The sequence below is a fragment of the Scyliorhinus canicula genome, chromosome 6 (assembly GCF_902713615.1).
Source record: "Scyliorhinus canicula chromosome 6, sScyCan1.1, whole genome shotgun sequence".
Taxonomy (NCBI): domain Eukaryota; kingdom Metazoa; phylum Chordata; class Chondrichthyes; order Carcharhiniformes; family Scyliorhinidae; genus Scyliorhinus; species Scyliorhinus canicula.
In genome coordinates, this window is record NC_052151.1 from 174,435,301 (window position 1) to 174,459,677 (window position 24,377).

Sequence of the window (24,377 nt, forward strand, 5' to 3'; positions counted from 1 at the left end):
CAGTCATCAACTTCAATTCCTCTCTTACAGGCTCTGCCTGATTTCCATCTTTTATTGCACCTAATAATGCAGTTTGCGTGAGGGTGGAGGAGGGTATATTACCTCTAACGTGATGTCTAGAACCTTAAAGTTAGAGCTGTGCTGTTTGGGGTAACGTCAGAAAGCACTTCTTTGCAAAGAAGGTAGTTGAAATGTTAAACTACCTCCTGCACAAAACTGGAGAGGCTAGGGGTCAACTGAAAGTTGCATAGCATCGGCTTCTCGATCATGAAATGAGGCCCAAACGTTCCAATTCTATGGGGCTACTTGCTCATGTAAGCAAACCTCAAATATAACTAATGTCATATTTGCTTGAATACATCAGTGAGCCACCTTAAACTGGTATTAGACCCCTTGAACCTATAATCTATTTAAGGGCCACAATTTTAGGTTCGAAATTCATCACCACTTAGCCTTTTTTCAGTTCTTACTGCAGTCGAACCGCCACACCATAGATGGTTTTTGAAACTTAATGTTTTGTGGAACTGAGGAACTAGGAAGGGGGAGAACGAAAGGGATAAATACTCCTCACAACACTATAACTTGTTGCATTCTCCTCCCCACACTCCCATGACATACCTGAGGCCCACTGCTGCCACATGCTTGCCAGTCTGTACTCAAGTTCCTGAAACTAGAGGCAGCCCAACGAAAAGGTTGCAATGACCAAGGCCAATTTAGGACAAGCATCGGGCATAATAATAATAATCATCTTTATTATTGTCACAAGTAGGCTTACAGTAACACTGCAATGAGTTTACTGTGAAAAACCCATTCGTCGCCACACTCCGGCGCCTATTCAGGTACACGGTGGGAGAATCCAGAATGTCCAATTCACCTATCAAGCACATCTTTTGGGACCTTTTAGAGGAAACCGGAGCACTCAGAGGAAACCCATGCAGACACGGGGAGAACGTGCAGACACCGCACAGACAGTGACCCAAGCCGGGAATCGAAACTGGGATCCTGGCGCTGTGAAGCAACAGTGCGCACCCTTTCCCCACGTGCAAATGGCCGTAAGCCAATCCCTAGGTCAGTACGTCCAGATGAGCAACAGGATAGTTCGCCCAATTGTCTTTTCATTTTCCTTCAGGCACTGCCTGACCCGCTTTAGAATTTTGGATTTCATTTCAGTATTCCAGCGTTTTCTCCCCACCAGCAACAAATCAAGTCCTGCGGCGAAGAGAAGAGGTACGTTCATCAGAAAAGAGAACAGCTAATGTTTGTGAGTTTGTTCAAATAATAGAGAGTAGGGCATTTTTCTGTGCTGTGTGCTTTGCCCGCCACTATGATGTGTATATAAAAAAAAGTCACAACGGTCATAAAAGTGAACCTTGAGGGAAGTCGATACAAAGAGCACACTGTGAAATGTGGCAATGAGAAACACATTTTATGCTCTCACTGGTAAATACACTGAAACCCAATTTACTGCTTCATTTCTCAAACCAGAAACATTACGCTAATTCAACAGGATACTGTGGTCAAGAGTATCAAAGGCTTTACTTAGATCAAGGAAAAGGGCCTCATTGGAAGATAGGCATTCATAGCTTTCGAAAGACTCTCTCGAAACTAGTGTGGTGTGGTGTAGGATGGATCTAAAACTCCAGTGCCATGGATTAGGAAAACATTTGAAATTAAAGCCATGAAAATATAACTCAAGCTGTATGTTTGCACTGCTCGATGACTTTTGGAGATTAGCAGGTAATGATTGAGCACTTGAACTTTGCAATTTAGTTCATAGCAGTGATAAGCTTTTGATTCCAAGTCAAATTCCAGAATCACAACTAAACCTCTTCCCTCCTACTCGTGCCAAAAAATAACTCTTTAAATTACTTCAAAGCCACATTGCCTCCAGAAAAAATACCTCGAGCGACGTTGCAACAGAGAACAGTTCTATATGCTTCTAATAACATGAGAAATACATAAAAACCTAGCCTGTGACCCAAGTTCAATCCAGACAGATATGAATTGCACCTCTCTGAATCAGGTTCTAATTGACCATAACCCCACATCGCAAAACTGTGCTGATTTTAGATTAGCTCAGCACTTTGTTGGCCGTTTCACTCGGAGGAGATGTACGATGGTTACTGTGGGAAATAGAAGAGCGTAACAAGAAAAGCTGGAAAATAAATTTGAAGCTTACCTTCAGGGCCTCTTCCTGCTCCTGGCAGCTTTTGTCGGAACCAGCACTGTCCCTTTGCTTGCTCAGATGTCTCTCGTTGATATTGCAGATAGAGTACTGATCACATCATTGAACCCAACCTCCATACTCAAAACAGAAGCAGCTTCCTGCTCAGAGCAAGTTAATTCACGGACAAATTGGGAAGGAAGCAGGATCAGTGTGGCTGACTAAAACCCTTTCATTCATCTGTCTCCTCTCTGGATGTCTGCCAGGTAGGTGCAGTTCAAATTGGGACCAATTACTTGGCAGTGCAGTTAATGTTGTTGTGCAGGTGAATATGGCTGCTGCTTTGCACAAAATAAAGTCCCACATAAAACAATGAGAAGAATAACCTACAATTAACTGATATCTGTCCTGAGATGGTTCTCCTACCTTTGGATGCAAGGCAGACCCTCACACCTATGTGATCAAGGATTAGTTCATCCTTCAGAGTCCAATTTCTGCACCGAGAAACAATTCAATCAATTCTCCACATTTTAGCTGCCTCTGGTTAAAATGGGCTCACTCTCTGACAAAGTTTCACTTCAGGCTAAAATATGTGTGAAAAGATGCAAATTTGTTCTCAGAGTCCATGATGGACTCCTCCACATCCTGCCTTAGGAGAACATTGTCTGCTGCTGGACCCAAGAATATAAAAAGAATGACTTGACGCTTCTGCTCTTTGGAATGAAGGTCTGATGCTACTTGATACCAGAGAAAATAGCATTTCCGGCACTTCTACTGAGTTGCATGATCTCTGCGAACTCTCAAGGCAGTTAAATGGGCGAGACAAGGGCAGGCACTGCTAACTGGTTACAGTCATCATTGCCTCTTTCCAATATGCCTCATCCTTCCATCGATGTGTTACGAGCAACTATCAAGGTTTATTTCTCTGTGCATCCTTCGATAACACAGATATATTTTTTACACTTATGTCACCATCACTGCCACCTTGTTCTAAAATAGTCCTTTTTCTTGGGCAGTAAGCATGGAACTTGGTTATTAGACACACTGCAGTCATACTCTGCTATCTGATTAACACTTGTTTTTTATTACTACTTCTAGACAGGTTACAGAGTTAACCTCTACTAATCATGGTGTCCCATCCTCTCTCTCTCTGTTTTGAAAAAGAGAGTCCAACACATGACTGACTGATTTCAGTGATATATCAACATCACGTCATATATTAGCATAGCCCATCTTGTGAACCCGTTTTCTTCTAGTATCTAAAAAGCAGGCTTTTCAGATAAAATTATTGACAACAACAATCACCCCAAAGCCGATATATCTGTAAGTTAGTATAATTATACTGCTCCATACTTAATTATAGCCAGTAAGAAGTCTTAAAACACCAGGTTAAAATCCACTAGCTTTCGAAGCACAGCTCCTTCCTCAGGTGGATGAAGAGGTGGGTTCCAGAAACATGTAGATATAGACAAAGTCAGTGATGCAAGATGATACTTTGAATGCGAGTCTTTGCAGGTAATTAAGTCTTTACAGGTCCAGACAGAGCAGCTGGAGAGAGGGATAATCACAGGTTAAAGAGGTGCGAAAGTCCCCTTCCAGTCGGGGAACACTACAGTAGTCAAGGACATTCAGTCTCTGGTCTTCGGGTAAGCGTTTTCCAAGGCGGCCTTCAGGATGTGCGGCAACACAGAATCGGCGAGCAGAAACTTACAGCCAAGTTCCGCTCACATGAGTATGGCCTCAACCGGGACCTTGGATTCATGTCGCATTACATTCACACCCCCACCATCTGGCCTGGGCTTGCGAAATCCTACCAACTGTCCTGGCTTGAGGCAATTCACACCTCTTTAACCTGTGATTATCCCTTCTTCAGTCACTCCATCTGGACCTGTAAAGACTTAATTACCTGCAAAGACTCGCATTCAAAGTACTGTCTTGCATCATTGACTTTGACTATGTATATGTTTCTGGAACCCGCCACTTCATTCGCCTGAGGAAGGAGCTGTGCTCCGAAATCTAGTGATTCGAAACAAACCTGTTGGACTTTAATCTAGTGTTGTAACACTTCTTACTGTGCTCACCCCAGTCCAACGCCGGCATCCCCACATCAGTATTATAGCCAATTATTTGCGCTATTTTTATTATTTTGTTCAATACAATAATCATTAACATTATAAAAAGAGCAGTGGTAGGGGCTGGTTTAGCTCACTGGGCTAAATTACTGGCTTTTAAAGCAGACCAAGCAGGCCAGCAGCATGGTTCGATTCCCGTACCAGCCTCCCCGGACAGGGGCCGGAATGTGGCGACTAGGGGCTTTTCACAGTAACTTCATTGAAGCCTACTCGTGACAATAAGCGATTTTCATTTTCATTTCATTTCCATGTAGCAAATCAAATGAAACACAAATGATAGAAAAACAAGTTATTTGAATCAGATTGTGAAGATGCCTGTGTAACACAAGAGTACACATTTAGTGGAGCAATTCGAATGGGAATATATTATGAGAGATCATAGAAACATAGAAAATAGGCCATTTGAACAGGCATTATGATCATGGCTGATCATGCAACTCAGTAACCTGTTCCCACTTTTGTTCGATATCCTTTGATTCCTTTATCACCAAGACCTACATCTAACTCCTTCTTGAAGACATACAGGTCAGGATTCTCCGTTGGCTGACAGCGAAATTGTGAAATGTAATTGGGCGGAGAATAGGTTCCAATGCCAATATTGCAGCGGGCGTTGATTTGACGCCAAATCGCAATTCTCCGTCACCTCGAAAGCGGCATTAATGGGTTCCGGAACGAACAGAAAACACCATTTCCATGTCATTAGGGGGCCTTGCCCGGTATTCGCTGGGTTCTCCACGATTCTCCTCCTCTGATGGGCCGAGTTCCCGATGGCACGGTTCGCTTGCACTTTTAAAAATCGTGAAATCGGCGTTGTGTCTGATGAGGGAGAGAGATAAGGTCAAACACAGAGAGGCTCGACTGTGGGCTGCAGTGCCAGAAACTTTCCGGCTGGCTGCCAGGGCTTGCCGCGGCCTACAAGGCAGCCATCATGTTGTACATCCCCTGACACCGGTCATCTGGGTGCCCCACCACCCCCACCCATACAGCTAACCCTCTGCCATACTCTCCAACCTGACCACTAAATGGCTGCTCCATATCAGCGGCCCACCCAGGTCAATGCCCACTGAAGCTCCTACAGGGGCACACCTAGGCGCCGTGGAGCGTACTGCTGGCAAAGGCAGTGCCAGCCAATGGAACCCCTAGCATCAGGGACAGGCACCAGGGTCTGAGGCCCCCAAGGTACCGGGTGCTGACTGGGCCAGGAGTGCGGAGATGTGGGAGGGGGACATGCTCGGACAGAGCCCGCAGTGCCAACCTGGACCACCATATAGCCCATTGGACCTGGGTGGACACAGGTGAACACACCATGCTAACATGTCAGCCTTTCTCCCCTGCAGACAATGGATATTGGAATTCAACAAGCATTGGTGGCCTTCCTGCTTGATGCCACAGCCCTGGGGGTGCCCTATAGCTGTGCACGCTGGAACTTATCGAGGAGAAATAAGTTGCAACAGCAAAGCATGACGCAGCGAAACAGGAGGCAGCCGCTCAGGATGAATAGCTGGGTCCCAACAGGCCAAAAAGGAGGTGGTGCCAAGGAGGTGCCTGTCATTCGAAGACATGCCGGACCGGGCATGCCGTCATAGACTCCAGCTGAGCAGAGACAATGCAACATATCTGCCAGATCATGGCACACCTTATATCGAGAGGGTTTGGGGGAGGATACCCGCTCCCAGTGGTTGTCAAGGTGACGGTCGCCCTGAACCTTTACACGATGGGCTCCTTCCAGACGCTGAGTGGGGACCTGTCCAGGATCTCACAGACCTGGGTGCAGAGGTGCATCCGCGAAGTCACGGAGGCCCTATATACCCAGACGGCTCAATATATCCACTTCAATGTGGAGCGAGCCCACCGGGATGCCCGAGCAACATGATTCGCCAATCCAGAGGGTGTTCGACGGGATGCATGTCCCTCTATGGGCACCGGCTGATGACAGGCCGCTCTACATCAACCGAAACGGGTTCAATTCGATGAACATGCGGCTGATATGTGGCTATCAGATGCGCATCATACACGTCTGTGCCCGATACCCAGGCAGTGTGCACGACGCCTTCATCCTTGTAGACTCGATGATTCCTGACATTTTCGAGAGGCACCCCCCACCCCCTCGCCAGCTGGGGGGTCGGCTCCTGGGCAATAGGGTTTATCCACTGCAGTCTTGACTGATGACACCTATACAGAGGCTACAGACGGACGCGGAGACTCGTTACAAAAACGGCCATACAGCAACCAGGAGCATGACCGAGCGGTGCTTCGACCTCCTGAAGATACGGTTCAGGTGCCTGTGTGGTGCTGAGGGTCACCTTCATCCTGGGGACCTGCTGTGTCCTCCACAACATCATGCAGCAGAGAGACGATGTTCTAGAAGAGGAGGAACGCCAGGCATCGTCCGAAGAGGAGTATCTCAAAGAGGGTGAGGGTGACAGAGGGTGGCCAAGGCAGGAAAGGCCGCACAACGTGTATGCCAGGATCAACGTGCACGGGACGCTCTTATCACCTCCAGGATCACCAATTAGGAGAGGGAGGGAACTAGCCCGGGGCACGGACCAGCTCACCCCTCAAACCCATCTGACAGAGCACCGAAGCAGGTTGTAACAGTGTGAACAGGTTTGACAACATACATACAGATTTGTACCCTGGCCCCTATAACTAAGCCCTGTACCCATGCCAAACCACCTGACCCTGTCAGTCCTGGAGGCCTGCTCTGGTCTCGACCAGGGTCCGCACGCTCGCAGCCATGGAGCACAGGGAGTGGACCACCTTCATCTGGGACTGCGTCACATCACCCATTGACTGTGCCACCACCTTCTGTGTCTGTGTCACATCAGCCAGTGAGTGTGCCATCTCCCTCTGGGACTGGGCCACCTCCCTCTGTTTCTGCACCAGATTGGCCAGCGCCTGGGCAATGTCGCCGACATTCCCAGCCATGGCCTGCTGTGACTGGGCCACACTCAGGAGAGCTGCTGCGATTTCCAGGTGGCTGTGGCACATGGCTGTCTGCACAGAATGCCCCAGGCCTTGGACATGCTGATCCATGGTCAAAGCTGTCATAATGCCTCCACTGCGGATGCCATCCGCATGGGTGGCACACATGGTTGGCACCACCTCCTGCTCCTGCATGCAGTTGGCTCCTTTAACTGCACCTGCAGCTACTGGACGTTCACCAACAACCCCTCATATAGTCCCTGGCTCTGTGACTACATCACAATCATTGAAATGTCCATTCCAGAAGCCCAAAACCCATCTGGATGACAGCTATTCCCTGGAGTCGGCCTGCCCTTTGACCAAGCATCCCCTCGGGAGTTCCTAACTCCACCTGCTGATCTGGGACAACTGTGTGGTGCGCACCAGAGAGTGTCCCAGGAGCTTCTTCACTCGAGCTCCGGGGTGTGCTGTGTCTCAGTTGGAAGGCTAGCGTCCGGGCTGCTCTCAGCATCAGTGCTCAGCTCACGGGGGAGCTCCGGCTGTACACAGGCTGGGGGAGGGGGACACCAGATGGGCCTGGTTGACACACGTGTCACAGGGAACTGCAACTCAGGGGGGTCTCACTTCCTCGCCCGCGGCCGAACTCCACTCCGACGACCTCCCTTTCCTCCAGGTCGCCGACCACGTCCAGGGCCTTCTGCTCAGCCACGGTGAGGGGCTGCAGGTCCGGTCTACTCCCGTTACCAGCGATTGTGGACGGCATTTCATGTGTGGGACGAGGAACAGAAAACAAGTGTTAGACAGTCCGACGCATGCGGCCCAGGGGGTGGGTAGCTGGTGGCCTCAGTGGCCAGAGCACACAGCCATAGCGGCCATTATGGGTGCCGGCATGTGGTGCAGGGTGAGGGCTAGGCCGCCCTCCGGGTTTCCAGTGTGTGGGAAGGGGGTTAGTGGCACGGGCACTGTGTTGCCTACTCACCCTGGCCGCCCACAGGACATTGTGCAGTTTTTTCCGGCACTGATGGCCAGTCCGGACTGTGTTTCCCACGGCGTTGACCACCTCTGCCACCTGCGCCAAGCATGGCGAATGGCGGCAGCTGGCAGATTCCTTCCCAGGCCGGGGTCCAAGGTCATCCGCCACTCCTCCACCGCGTCCAGCAGGGTCGCCAGCTCATCATCGGTGAAGCGTGGGGCCTAGTTTCTTGCTACCATCTTGTTGGCTGGGATGGTGTGCGTGGGGAGTGAGGTGTGTATATGCGGCTGCAGCTTGTCAGCCTCCTGAGTGTCAATTGCAAACCCAGCGAATTCGGCACCCTTTCTCATTAGAATCGAATGTGTTCCCCGTGGCGCCGTTGGTAGCCTCTCAATAGTAGCAGAGTCAGTCCAAATGCGGCACCAGGTTTGCTCCACGAGTTCTGCGCCGGCATCAACACTCCGTCTCAGAAATGGAAAATCCCGCTCACTCATCCTCGCCCACCATGAGTGTGGAAGAGAGTGCTTGATGGTATGTGTGAGGGTTAATGAGAACCCTGAACCTGAGAGTGAGCCAGACTTCTGGACGCACTCTATCCCTTCACACACTCTTCCCTGACACTCTCTCTCCCATCCTCAAGCCTCTCCCCCCCTCACATCCTCTCCCTCTCACATTATCTCCCTCTACTCCCTCACTCGTTCACACCTTCTCCACCTCCTGCCTCATACCATCTCCCCCTCACCCTGACCCTCTCTCCATCACATTCTTGCCCTCTCCCCTCACACTTTCCCACTCCCCTCTCTCTTCACACCCCGCCTCCCTCACAGCCACTTTATCTCCACTCTCACCAGTCACACTCCCTTTCCACTCACACATTTTTTTCTCTCTCCCCTCTTACACCCTTTCCTCCGACACTCTTCTCTCTCCCTCTCTCCAACCTCACACTCTACCTCCAAACACTCTCTCCCCAAAACGCACTCTCCCTCCCAAGACACATACTCACTATCTTCCCCCTCACGTTCTCTCTCCCACCCATCACACATTCACTCTCCCACCCACACACACATACACACTCTCTCTCACCCTGCACTCCCTCACACAATCTCCAGTCACTCACCTATACAGACACCAGTGGGCCCTGAACCCACGGCGCAGTGATCCACTCTGGATACCTGGGCCCCGCTTCCCAGCATCCCCACTCCTGGGCACCTTCTCTCTCACCCCTCACTCCTCTGCTCCCAATATCTCAGCTCCCCACACCTCTGCTCCCAATATCTCAGCTCCTCACTCCTCTGCTCCCCATCTCTCAGCTCCTCACTCCTCTGCTTCCCGTCTCTCAGCTCACTCCTCTGCTCCCCATCTCTCATCCCCCCACTCCTCTGCTCCCCATCTCTCAGCTCCTCACTCCTCTGCTCCCCGTCTCTCTTCGCCCCACTCCTTTGCTCCGCATCTCTCAGCTCCTCACTCTACTGCTCCCCATCTCCCATCCCCCCACTCCTCTGCTCCCCATCTCTCAGCTCCTCACTCCTCTGCTCCCCATCTCTCAGCTCCTCACTCCTCTGCTCCCCATCTCTCAGCTCCTCACTCCTCTGCTCCCCGTCTCTCAGCTCCTCACTCCTCTGCTCCCCATCTCTCAGCTCCTCACTCCTCCGCTCCCATTCTCTCAGCTCCTCACTCCTCTGCTCCCCGTCTCTCAGCTCCTCACTCCTCTGCTCCCCATCTCTCAGCTCCTCACTCCTCTGCTCCACGTCTCTCTCCTCCTCACTCCTCTGCCTCCCGTCTCTCAGCTCCTCACTCCTCTGCTCCTTGTCTCTCAGCTCCTCACTCCTCAGCTCCCCGTCTCTCAGCTCCTCACTCCTCTGCTCCCAATCTCTCAGCTCCTCACTCCTCTGCTTCCTGTCTCTCAGCTCCTCACTCCTCTGCTCCCCGTCTCTCAGCTCCTCACTCCTCTGCTTCCCGTCTCTCAGCTCACTCCTGTTCCCCGTCTTTCAGCTCCTCATTCCTCTGCTCCCGATCTCTCAGCTCCTCACTCCTCTGCTCCCCATCTCTCAGCTCCTCACTCCTCTGCTCCCCATCTCTCAGCTCCTCACTCCTCTGCTCCACGTCTCTCTCCTCCTCACTCCTCTGCCTCCCGTCTCTCAGCTCCTCACTCCTCTGCTCCCTGTCTCTCAGCTCCTCACTCCTCAGCTCCCCGTCTCTCAGCTCCTCACTCCTCTGCTCCCAATCTCTCAGCTCCTCACTCCTCTGCTTCCTGTCTCTCAGATCCTCACTCCTCTGCTCCCCATCTCTCAGCTCCTCACTCCTCTGCTTCCCGTCTCTCAGCTCACTCCTCTGTTCCCCGTCTTTCAGCTCCTCATTCCTCTGCTCCTCATCTCTCAGCTCCTCACTCCTCTGCTCCCCGTCTCTCAGCTCCTCCTCTGCTTCCCGTCTCTCAGCTCACTCCTCTGCTCCCCGTCTCTCAGCTCCTCATTCCTCTGCTCCTCATCTCTCAGCTCCTCACTCCTCTGCTTCCCATCTCTCATCCCCCACTCCTCTGCTCCCCATTTCTCAGCTCCTCACTCCCCCGCTCCCCGTCTCTCAGCTCCTCACTCCTCTGCTCCCCGTCTCTCAGCTCCTCACTCCTCTTCCGGCCTCTCAGCTCCTCACTCCTCTGCTCCCCGTCTCTCATCCCCCACTACTCTGCTCCCCGTCTCTCAGCTCCTCACCCCTCTGCTCCCCATCTCTCAGCTCCTCACTCCTCTGCTCCCCATCTCTCAGCTCCTCACTCCTCTGCTTCCTATGTTTCAGCTCCTCACTCCTCTGTTTCCCATCACTCAGCTCCTCACTCCTCTGCTCCTCGTCTCTCAGCTCCTCACTCCTCTGCTCCCCGTCTCTCAGCTCCTCACTCCTCTGTTTCCCATCTCTCAGCTCCTCACTCCTCTGTTTCCCATCTCTCAGCTCCTCACTCCTCTGTTTCCCATCTCTCAGCTCCTCACTCCTCTGCTCCCCATCTCTCAGCTCCTCACTCCTCTGTTTCCCATCTCTCAGCTCCTCACTCCTCTGTTTCCCATCTCTCAGCTCCTCACTCCTCTGTTTCCCATCTCTCAGCTCCCCACTCCTCTGCTCCCCATCTCTCAGCTCCTCCCTCCTCTGCTCCACATCTCTCAGCTCCTCACTCCTCTTCCCATCTCTCAGCTCCTCCCTCCTCTGCTCCACATCTCTCAGCTCCTCACTCCTCTTCCCAACTCTCAGCTCTCCACTCCTCTGCTTCCCATCTCTCAGCTCCCCACTCCTCTGCTTCTCGCCTCTCAGCTCCTCACTCCTGGGCTCCACGGCCGTTAGCTCCCCAATCTGTCAATCTCAGCCTTTGTAAGATCCAGGAAAAGTGACTACGAGGGAACGCCGATGGATATGAACCAACCGGATTTTATAACATACTCAATACTCCCCGAAGGGCTTCCCGTGCCCAGCCCGCACTCGGACATGGGTATTTATGTCCAAGGGTACCCCTGGATAAAGGTGTAGCCCCATCGCCTCATCGGGGATATCATACTCAGGTGAAGCCACAGGGAACCTGATAGTACTGTGGTAAACCACTGTGTATACCTGTATTAGGGGATGTAAGGTAGGACCTGTACTACAGGTTTGCCGGAAGCCCCTGCCAGCTGGCTCCGCCCACTAGGAGCTGTATAAATATGTGTGTCCTCCATTGATCTGCCATTTCGCCAGCTGCAGCAGGAGGCCATGCATCTGACAGCAATAAAGCCACAGTTGTACCCAATCTGAGTCTTTGTGCAATTGATCGTGCATCAATTGACTGCAGTCAGATTTTCAACAACATGGATATCAGAATCAAACCAGATCGCCTGCGTCTGGATCCGCACTCGCCCGACGCCAGAAAGGAATTTAATCACTGGCTAGCTTGTTTCGAGGCTTACATCAACGCAGCGACCCCCACGCCGATGGAGGCTCAGAAGATACAGGTCCTGTACTCCAGGTTGAGCTCAAGCATGTTCCCGTTGATCCACGTGGAATTACGCGGAAGCCATGGCACTCCTAAAAGAAAACTACGCGCAGAAAGTGAACACGATCTTTGCCAGGCACGTACTCGGCACTCGCTCTCAACTCCTTTGTGAGTCCATCGAAGACTTCGGGCGGGCCCTAATTCCACTCGTCCGGGACTGTGACTGTCAGGTCGTTACGGCCACCGAACATTCTAATCTCCTCATGCGCGATGCGTTCGTAACGGGAATTGCGTCGGACCCTATCCAACAACGACTGCTGGAAGGTGCCACACTCGACCCAGCGGAGACAAAAACTTTATCGCTCTCCATGACTGTCGCACCCCGTAATGTTCAGGCCTACCCCTCTCACCGCGCGACCCACCCATCTTTTCCCTCCTGGATCCCGGCAACGACCCCCCCCAGCTGGGACCCTGCCTAGCCAATACGCCTGCGCCGCAAGCCAATCCGCGCACCCCTGGGGTCCCCGCTGCTACTTCTGCGGCCAACAGAAGCACCCCCGCCAACACTGTCCAGCCCGCGCCGCCACTTGCAAGTCCTGTAGCAAAAAGGGCCACTTCACAGCAGTGTGCCAGGCCCACGCAGTCGCTGCTATCGCCCCCTCCCCCCTGCCAAATGCACAATGGTCATCACCATCTTCTCCTCCTGGGGCCACTTGCGGCCAGTGGGCGCCGTCATCTCCTCCCCCTGTTGTTCGTTCTGGGGTGGGTGTGCTTAACACTCAATTTGGCTCTGTTTCTTATCTAAGCTCTGGAGTTGCCAGGTGCCGTTAAGACACCGCCACAAGCTTCAAGGTGAAGTTCAAAGCAATAAAACCATACACCAATTAGTAAGTCCAAACAACTAGAGTTTATTATAATACAATTATAATAACTACCCATGCATACGCTAAAAGGATTAAACTTACTCCTACCGCTAAATAACTAATACTTATCTCGAAGGAACTACTGGGTCAGGGAACAAGGCCTCTTGCTCTGCTCTGGTCTGCAGACTTCAGGTTGGTATCAATTAAAAAGGGGGTCAGGAGTGCCTATCTCTGGTAGCGGTCGTTGGGAGGCACTTACTTGTTGGTGGCTGCTGTCCGAAGGCTGGATCAGGAGACAGGAGCCAGGAGCCAGGAGACTGAACCATGTGTGGGACCTTTCTTTTATAGGTCCCAGGGGATCCGCGCCCCTTTGGGCGGACTCCTTTAGTTCCTTGGAATCGATTGGGTCTCTTCCCAATCGATATGTTTGAACCCCCCAATCATGGGGCAGTTCCTCGGTCGCTGGGACGGTTCTTGGGACTTATTGTTTTGGGCTTCTCTGGCGCCGAAAGGTCTGGCCTTCCATAGAATGTATTGATCTGTGTTTAACTTGTTTCCATTGTATCTGGGGATCGCCCATTATAGCCTCATTAGTATGTTAACTGGTTTCTTTTCACAGTGCTGTCTGGTTTCTACAGCAGTCAAAACTGGTTTCTGCAGCCGTCCCAATATACAATCGCTTTGCAAGCTGCTTGCTTTGCAACATGTCCATTTTCCCTGCATTCCTTGCAATCTTCCATTTTGTGTTGGGCAGTGGCCACCCCAGGTGGCTACACCCCTCAGTCCACGTGCGGCCCATGGGCGCCGCCATCTTGTCCAGTGCCACCATCGTGCGTCCCATGGACACTGCCATCTTGTCCCGCTCCCGCAATGTGCACCTTATGGGCGCTGCGATTTTGTTCCCCACAGGACCTCCGGATGCCGCCATCTTGTCTTCCCCACGGGGCCAACTACATCCCATGATCTGGGTCGCCGACGCTCTCCATTCGAAACCTCTGTTGACCACCCGCAGCTCACCTCGATGATGCTGGACCAGTCTCGTCCACACAACCTGGCCACCGCTTCGGCAACGGTGAAAATCAAATCAACGGCCACGTGACCTCTTGCCTGCTGGACTCCGGGAGCACCGAAAGCTTCATACACCCGGATACAATAAGGCGCTGCTGCCTCGTGGTTCACCCCACCAATTAACGGATCTCCCTGGCCTCCGGTTCCCACTCTGTCCCGATCCGAGGATTCTGTACGGTCACTCTCACAGTCCAGGGCGTAGTATTCAGCGGTTTCCATCTCTACGTCCTCCCCAAACTCTGCGCTTCACTATTGCTGGGCCTGGATTTCCAGTGCAATCTCCAGAGCCTCACCCTCAAATTCGGCGGGCCCCTACCTCCACTAACCATTTGAGGCCTTGCGACTCTCAAGATTGACCCCCCCTCCCTCTTTGCCAATCTAACTTCGGATTGCAAACCCGTTGCCACCAGGAGCAGATGGTACAGCGCCCAGGACAAGGCCTTCATCAGGTCCGAGGTCCAGCGGCTGCTTCAGGAGGGTATTATCGAGGCCAGCAATAGCCCCTGGAGAGCTCAAGTGGTAGTAGTTAAAACGGGGGAGAAACACAGAATGGTTGTGGACTACAGCCAGACCATCAATCGGTACACGCAGATCGACGAGTTTCCCCTCTCACGCATATCTGATGTGGTCAATCAGATTGCGCAGTACCGGGTCTTCTCAACAATTGACCTGAAATCCGCCTACCACCAGCTCCCCATCCGTAAATCGGACTGTCCATACACTGCCTTCGAGGCTGACGGTCGGCTCTATTACTTCCTTAGTGTTCCCTTCGGTGTCACTAACGGGGTCTCGGTCTTCCAAAGAGAGATGGACTGAATGGTCGACCGGTACGGTTTGCAGGCCACATTTCCGTACCTGGACAACGTCACCATCTGCGGCCATGATCAGCAGGACCACGATGCCAACCTCGCTAAATTCCTCCTCACCGCCACTCTTCTCAATCTTACGTATAATAAAGAGAAGTGTGTGTTCAGCGCGACCCGTTTAGCCATCCTCGGCTATGTAGTCCAAAACGGACTTCTGGGACCCGATCCCGACTGCATGCGCCCCCTCATGGAGCTCCCGCTCCCCCACTGACCGAAGGCCCTCAAACGCTGCCTGGAGTTCTTCTCGTACTACGCCAACTGGGTCCCAAACTATGCGGACAAGGCCCGTCCACTCATACAGTCCACCCAAATTCCCCTTGCGGCCGAGCCACAACATGCATTTGCCCGTATTAGAGTAGACATAGCCAAGGCCGGGATGCATGCTGTAGATGAGTCACTGCCCTTTCAAGTAGAAAGCGACGCATCAGATGTCGCCCTCGCCGCCACTCTAAACCAGGCAGGCAGACCAGTGGCATTATTTTCCCGCACCCTTCATGCCTCTGAAATTCGGCACTCATCCGTTGAAAAGGAGGCCCAGTATATCGTTGAAGCTGTGCGGCATTGGAGGCATTACCTGGCCAGCAGGAGATTCACTCTCCTCACTGACCAACAGTCGGTAGCCTTCATGTTCAACAACACGCAGTGGGGCAAGATCAAAAATGATAAAATCTTGCGGTGGAGAATCGAGCTCTCCACCTATAATTATGAGATTTTGTATTGCGCCGGCAAGCTCAACGAGCCCCCAGACGCCCTCTCCCGAGGTACATGTGCCAGCGCACAGGTTGACCAACTCCAAGCCCTGCATGACAGCCTTTGCCATCCGGGGGTCACTCAATTGTACCACCTCGCCAAGGCTCGCAATCTGCCCTACTCCGTCGAGGAAGTACGGACAGAATCCAGAGACTGGCAGGTCTGTGCGGAGTGCAAGCCGCACTTCTACCGGCCGGACCGTGCGCGCCTGGTGAAGGCTTCCCACCCCTTTGAACGCCTCAGCATGTATTTCAAAGTGCCCCTCCCCTCCACCGACCGCAACACGTATATTCTCAGAGTGGTCGACGAGTCCTCCAGGTTCCCCTTCCCCATCCCATGCCCCGATATGACATCTGCCACCATCATCAAAGCCCTCAATACCGTTTTTGTTCTGTTCGGTTTCCCCGACTACATCCACAGTGACAGGGGATCCTCATTCATGAGTGATGAGCTGCGTCAGTTCCTACTCAGCAGGGGTATCGCCTCCAGCAGGACGACCAGCTGCAACCCCCGGGAAACGGGTAGGTGGAGAGGGAGAATGGGACGGTTTGGAGGGCCTTCCAGCTGGCCCTATGGTCCGGGAACCTCCCAGCATCTCGCTGGCAGGGGGTCCTCTCTGATTCACTCCACTCCATCCGGTCACTCCTGTGCACCGCCACAAATAACACACCCCATGAACGTCTTTTTACCTTCCCCAGGAAGTCCACATCTGGGTGTCGCTCCCGACTTGGCTCGCAGCTCCAGGACCGATCCTGCTCCGTAGACACGTCCGACTCCACAAGGCGGACCCCTTGGTGGACAGGGTACACTTGCTCCACGCCAACCCCCAGTATGCCTACGTGGAGTTCCCCGACGGCCGCCAAGATCCTGTCTCCCTCAGGGACCTGGTACCGTCAGGTTCCAGCCAAACACACTTCCCCACCCATGTGCCACCCTCCCCTCCCCCGGAGCTACCAACATTAACACCACCAGGTCCATCCCTCCTTCCCCTGCCCACGCAAGAGAATGAAGAAGATTTCGGCACGCTCCCGGGGTCATCTGACTGCAGGCCAGCACCAGCACCACCAGCACCAATGTCGGTGACACCAGCACCGCCAGCACCGCCATCGCCGCCACCATTACGTCGCTCCCAGCGAACCGTCAAAGCACCGGATCGACTGAACCTCTGACGGGCACCGGACCGTCAAAATGGACATTTTTTTTTCCTTCCCCACTCACTTTATAAGACACTGTACATAATTCGCAACATTGTATATAGTTCCACACCACCCCCGCCGGACTCATTTTTAACAGGGGGTGAATGTGGTGAATCTGCATCCTCGCCCTAGCTGTAGTAAAATACCACAACACTTTGCTACGGTTCAGTAATAATCACCAAGGTCCTGCCTTGGGCGAGAGCTCTCGAGGACGAAGACCTCTGTAATAAAGGTTAACATGTCATTTGCTTTGCTAATTGCTTAATGTACCCGAATGTTGATTTTCTATGAAGCAATTAAAATGACACCTAGGTCGCTCTGAATAACAACCTTTCAACATTTAAAAGTTGTTCTGTTTTTCATCTAAAGTGGAAAATTTCACCCTTCCCAATACTATGCTCACATTCCTGACTATTCACTTATCATGTCATTATCTCTCTATTGCCTCATTTCTCCCTCCCACAGTTTACTTTTCCACCTAACCTTGTATAATCAGCAAATATTGATATGTTACACTCAGTCCCCTCATGTAGGTCATTGATGTAGGTTATAAATAGCTGAAGCCCAAGTACTGGCTCTTCCAGCATCCCACTAATCTCAGCCTGCCAATGTGAAAGTAATTAATTTATTCCTACTCCCTATTATGGAATGCTTACAATGTAGAAGGAGGGCATTCAGCACATCGAATCCAGACTGAACCTCCAAAAGGGCACCCTAACCTCGGCCGACTATCCCTGTAACCCCAACTAACCTTCAGGCACTAACAGGAAATTTTAGCATGGCCAATCCACCTAACCTGGACATCTTTGGACTGTGGGAGGAAACCTGAGCACCCGGAGGAAACCCACGCAGACACAGGGAGAAAGATTTCTTTCCATTGACTAATCTTTAGTCCATGCTAATATGTTACCTCAAATTGCATGAGTCTTAATTTTGTGTAATAACCTCTCATGTGGCATTTTATCAAAGGCTTTCTGAAAATCTTAATACACCACATCCAATAGTTCTCCCTTGTCTACCCTGCCAGCCACTATCTCAAAAAAACTCTCATGTGTCTGTCAGAGGTGATTTCCCTTTCATAAATCCATGTTGACTTGGCCTAATCAAGTCCCAACAGTTTTTCTCACATGACCATTTTCACTCAAAAGTAATGAATAGCATATTTATCTTATTTTTTAGCGAGCTTCCACTCACACAGTGGGCTGCCTGTGTGAGCCTGTGTGCAGCTGCCAAGTTTTTTGTAGCAAAGGTACAGCCTGGGTCAGAATCTTGAGTGCAGTGCAAAGCAGAAAACATCTGGCAAGTTGTCTATTTTCTGACATCCACTCACCGGGGAAGAACTTTCGCTGGTGGCAATTTCCACCCATTTAACTCAAAAGATAGAATGGGATGTGGCAAAATTAGGTCAGCTGTATGACTGGAATCAGAGGTGTGAGTTACACAGAATTAAATCAACGTTATAGCACGGTAACAGATCTTTCAGTCCAACTGTCCTATGATAGCACTTAAAATCCACATAAGACTTCTCCTAACTGTCTTCATTTAACCCTATCAGCATATTCTTCTATCCCTTTTTCACTCATTAACATAGAACATACAGTGCAGAAGGGTTCCCCTTAAACGCATCAATGCTATTTACCCATGGGTAAAAATGTTTCTCATGAATTCCTTTTGGGTTTTTAGTGAATCTTACATTTCCGACTTTGACAAAGTGTCCAGATTCAAAACGTTAGCCTGGTCTCTCTCCACAGATGCTGTCAGACATGCTAAGATTGTCCAGAATTTTCTGTTTTTGTTTCAGCACGGTAGCACAGTGGTTAGCATTGTTGTTTCATCAGCACCAGGGTGCCAGGTTCGATTCCCTGCTTGGGTCACTGTCTGTGCATAGTCTGCACGTTCTCCCTGTGTCTGCATAGGTTTCCTCCGGGTGCTCCGGTTTCCTCCCACAAGTCCCGAAAGACGTGCTTGTTAGGTGAATTGGACATTCTGAATTCTCCCTCAGTGTACTCGAACAGGCGCCGGAATGTGGAGACTCGGGGCTTTTCACAGTAACTTCATTACAGTGTTAATGTAAGCCTACTTGTGACAAGAAAAATTAGTATTATTATAATCTTCCATTCATGGCTTATGTTTTTGTTTTTTTTCTCACAAGGGAAACATCTTCTCTACATCTACCCCATCAAATCGTTTCCTAATCTATCAGGTCACCCCCACCGCCTTTCTCTTTTCCCTTTCCAAGAGAATTAGTACAGCCGTATCCTTGATTCACACCATAGTTTTGCAAGGCTGCTTTCTGGGAGTACAGATTTACTGCATTTTCCAGTTGACACGCAACGAATACCATCATTACATTGTGGATTGAAACATATGAAATATAGAACCGCAAAGGTTTGCATAATTCCTCACGTATGCATGGAAAACTTTACAACCAAATTAAATTCTGTCCCTGAGATAAGGTTGATAAGCAAATACAGTGGCCATCTGAAATCAGGATTGAGAGGGAAAGGTACAGCAAGTCAATTAGCATCAGAAGAGAGCAGTGTAGGTGGAACAGGGTCAGCTGAAGTCCTGTATACCAAAGCAATGAGGGGTCAACAGTGAATATAGTAGGTCAAATGTATTGTTCATTGAAATAAGGAAAAGCTTTTGTGAGTTAAACTTGGTCACAGGGCACCCACTTTTCAGGTGATGAAAGTCAAATTCAAGTGGCCATAGCCCGCAAGGACCACAAGCTGCTCTTCCTTTTTGAGAGAGAGCTAACTGGTGGAGGTTTAACCTGAGAATCGAGGGGCAAGGTTGATTTTTTTCTTTTTATATAAATTTAGAGTACCCAATTCATTTCTTTCCCAATTAAGGGGCAATTTAATGTGGCCAATCCATCTACTCTGCACATCTTGGGTTGTGGGAGTGAGACCCACGCAGACACGGGGAGAATGTGCAAACTCAACACGAACAGTGACCCGGGGCCGGGATCAAACCTGGGTCCTCAGCGCCGTGAGGCAGCGGTGCTAACCACTGCACCACAGTGCCGCTAGGACGAGCGCAAGGTTGAGAAGGCAGGACTTTCTTGGATAACCTCAGATGGTACAGGAACTGAACGAGCACTGTTGATGTCGCTCTGCATCACAAACCAGCCATCCAGACAACTGAACCAAACACCTGCTAATGCCCAAAAGTGGGGGCAGGAAACACACACACACACATCCAACAAGTGCCCTTACTTTGCCCATTGATACAAAGTATGTAGTGTCCCTGTTGCAATGTAGGAAAATGTGGTAAGCCAATTTGTGTACAGTAAGATCCCACAAATAGCGGTGGAACTTTAACCAGATTATCTGCTTTTATGTAATGCTGAGTAAGAGATAAATGGTGGGATACTTGGGAGACCTCCTCTGCTCTCTACAAAATAATTCCATGGGACCTTCCCTGTCCAACAGAAAGAACTGACGGAGCCTTGATTTGAACATCTCATCCAAAATATAGCACCAGTCACGAGTAAAGTTCGACAGTCTGTGTGCTAACACCAATCCTCCTCAGCATGTTTATCTCCACCATGCTCTCTGATGCCTTACATTATCTTGATCCAGGCATCAAAAACATGAAGCTGCTCAATATGAGACACTGACTCATAGTCTCCAAGGACACATTTTGTGATTTCCTGGTTGTCAATGACTGTCGGTTCATAGCTGGACATGAAATGTCATAGAGTCATTGAGTCATACATTTATACAGCGCAGAAACAGGCCTTTCGGCCCACCATGTCTATGCTATACCAATCTATACTAATCCCATTTACCAACACTTAGCCCATAACCTACTTTGCCTTGGCGATTTATGTACTTGTGCAGATGCTTCTTAAATGTTGAAAGAATACCTGCCTCCACCACCCTCTGGGTGCAAAAAATGTATTTTCCCTCTGGTCTCCTCTAAACCACTAACTCCTCACCTTAAACCTATGCCCTCTGATCTTAGACACCTCTGTCATGGGAAAAAGATTCTTCCGACCTACCTTATATGTCGAATGAACTTGTTCTCCAAAGCATCAGGTAACTTTGGCCTTACAATTAGCATGAGGTAAATTGAAATAATGTACCAGCCTGCACCAGAAAATCCCTAACTCCAGCCTTAGGTTTCAGTCCATGACTAGAACCTGTCAGCAGTGAATAAGTTCACTATCTCAGCAGCTCACTCTTACTTGAGATGTCTATAATGATGATGGGAAACATGCAAGATTTGTCAAAGCATGTGTAGCCTGTTTTGTTACGCTCTTGGCGTAGCATAAGCTGCTTCCTTGATGTGCACTCTGACAAAGGAATGTTCAGACTTGGAGATAGCTTTAACACATTTATTAAACTGTTAACAATTCTCCTACTTGGATTCAATCTCCTGTTAATCCTTCTATAGCTACTCAGACTGACGAACCAGTCAACTACAATCCACGTGGTGGGTGTGATGTGTTTCAAATCAAACCTGTGTACTCACTAAGTGTCTCCACTGGAAAGAGGCTGAGCATGTGTGCTGTGTCCTTATATATGGGTTGGTGTAATGCCATCCTGTGGCAGTGTCACCTCTGTGTGTATCGTGAATGCCCATTGGTTGTGTCCTATCTTACTGGCCTATTGGTTGAATGTCTGTGTGTCATGTCTCTAGTGCTCCCTCTAGTGTCTATCTAGTCTACGTGTATTTACATTAACCCCTTGTGTATTTACAGTGATGCATATCACTACATAGTCTTCGTCAGACTTCAAACATCAGTCTTGGAATGAAGAGGAATAAGTCTGTCTATCGAACCAAAAGTCTGTAGAGCGATTGTCCTGCCAACTCTGTTCTCCACTTGCGAAACTTGCTCTGTGTACCAGCATCATGCCAAGAAGCTCGACCACTATCACTTGAGCTGCTTTATGTTGCTTCTGAAAATCAGATAGCAGAGCAAAGTGCCAGACGCTGAGATGCTTACCTGAATGCCCATCCCATGTTGAAACATGTCACCGCTGAGTTGAGCTGGTCATGTAGCCAAAATAAATGACGCTCACTTACTAAAGTGGATCTTCTATGGAGAGGTTGCATCCGGGGTGTAATCTAATGGCCCAAAGAAGCTCTACAAGGATACTTTAGAGGTTTCATTTCGAGTTTTGTCATCAACCTTGAGTCTTGGAGATGCTTACACCTGGCATGACCAAATAAAAAATGATCTGCCCTCCTTCAAAATCAAGCTCATATCAGAGTTAGAGAGGAAACGCAAGAAGAAGAAATACCAAATTAGCAACTTGTCCAAAAATCAATCATCAGTGATATCATGTTGTAGTCGCAGCAGAAACTTTCAGGTACAGGTTGACCTCAACAGTCACCTAGATCTCCACTGGAACCCTACCAAATATCAGATGATTACCACTATTGGTGGTCACCTTTCAGGAATCACTGGAGTCAGGGAGGGTCCCAGACGACTGGAAAGTGGCAAATGTAACACCGCTGTTTAAGAAGGGAGGGGAGCAGAAGACGGGAAATTATAGGCCGGTTAGCCTGACTTTGGTCATTGGTAAGATTTTCGAGTCTGTTATTAAAGATGAGTGGTGGGATTCTCCGACCCCCCACTGGGTCGGAGAATCGCCGGGGACGGCGTGAATCCCGCTCCCGCTGGCTGCCAAATTCTCCGGCACCGGAGATTCGGCGGGGGCAGGAATCACGCCGCGCCGGTTGGCGCCCCCCCCCCCCCCCCCGCGATTCTCCGGCCTGCGATGGGCGAATTCCTGCTGGTTCAATGCCGGTCCTGTCGGTGTAAATTGGACTAGGTCCCTTACCGATGGGATCTGGAGGCGTGGACGGGCTCCGGAGTCCTGAGGGGGGGGGCAATCTGGCCCCAGGGATGCCCCCAAGGTGGCCTGGCCCACGATCGAGGCGCACCGATCCGCGGGCGGGCCTGTGCCGTTGAAGCACTCTTTCCCTACGCGCCGGCCAAATCAGCCTCCACCATGGTCAGCACCTGTTGATGCTCCCGCGCATGCACGCACCCGCGCTGGCCGGCGGAGTCCCTTCGGCCCGGCTGTTGAGCCGCCAAAGGCGTTCCACCCCAGCCGGCAGGGCGCCAACCACACCCGGGCGGGCCTCGCCCCTAAAGATGCGGAGGATTCCGCACCTTTGGGGCGGCCCGACGCCGGAGTGGTTCACGCCACTCCGTCCTGCCGGGACCCCCGACCCCCCCCCCCATGATAAAATAGGACTGAGTCAGCACAGTTTCGTCAAGGGAAGGTCATGTCTGACAAATCTGTTAAGAGTTCTTTGAGGAGGTAACAAGGAAGTTGGACAAAGGAGAACCAGTGGAAGTGATTTATTTAGATTTCCAGAAGGCCTTTGACAAGGTGCCGCATAGGAAACTGTTAAATAAATTAAGAGCCCATGGTGTTAAGCGAAGATCCTGGCACGGACAGAGGATTGGCTGAATGGCAGAAGGCAGAGAGTGGGGAAAAGGGGTCTTTTTCAGGATGGCAGCCGGTGACTAGTGGTGTGCCTGAGGGGTCTGTGCTGGGACCACAACTTTTCACAATATACATTAATGATCTGGAAGAAGGAACTGAAGGCACTGTTGCTAAGTTTGCAGATGATACAAAGATCTGTAGAGGAACAGGTAGCATTGAGGAAGCAGGGAGGCTGCAGAATGATTTGGGCAGGCTAGGAGAGTGGGCAATGAAATGGCAGATGAAATACAATGTGTGAGGTTATGCACTTTGGAAGGAGGAATGGCGGCATTTTTAAATGGGGAAATACTTAGGTAATCAGAAGCACAAAGAGGCTTGGGAGTCCTTTTTTCAGATTCTCTTAAGGTTAACGTGCAGGTTCAGTCGGCAGTTTGGAAGGCAAATGCAATGTTAGCATTCATGTTGAGAGGGCGAGAATACAAGACCAGGGATGTACTTCTGTGGCTGTGTAAGGCTCTGGTCAGTTCCCATTTGGAGTATTGTGAGCAGTTTTGGGCCCCGTATCTAAGGAAGGATGCGCTGGCCTTGGAAAGGGTCCAGAGGAGGTTCACAAGAATGATCCCTCGAATGAAAATCTTGTCGTATGATGAACGGTTTAGGTCTCTGGGTCTGTACGCGTTGGAGTTTTAGAAGGATGAGGAGGTTCTTATAGAAACTTATGGATACTGTGAGGCCCGGATAGAGTGGATGTGGAGAGGATGTTTCCACTTGTAGTTAAAACTAGAACCAGAGGACACCATCTCAGACTAAAGGGACAATCCTTTAAAACAGAGATGATTAGCAATTTCTTCAGCCAGAGGGTGATGAATGTGTGGAACGCTTTGCGCAGAAGGTTGTGGCGGCCAAATCACTGAGTGTCTTTAAGATAGAGATAGATAGGTTCGTGATTAATAAGGGGATTAGGGTTTATGGGGAGAAGGCAGGAGAATGGGGATGAGAAAAATATCAGCCATGATTGAATGGCGGAGCAGACCAGATGGGCTGAGAGGCCTAATTCTATTATGTCTTATGGTCTTCACCTCAA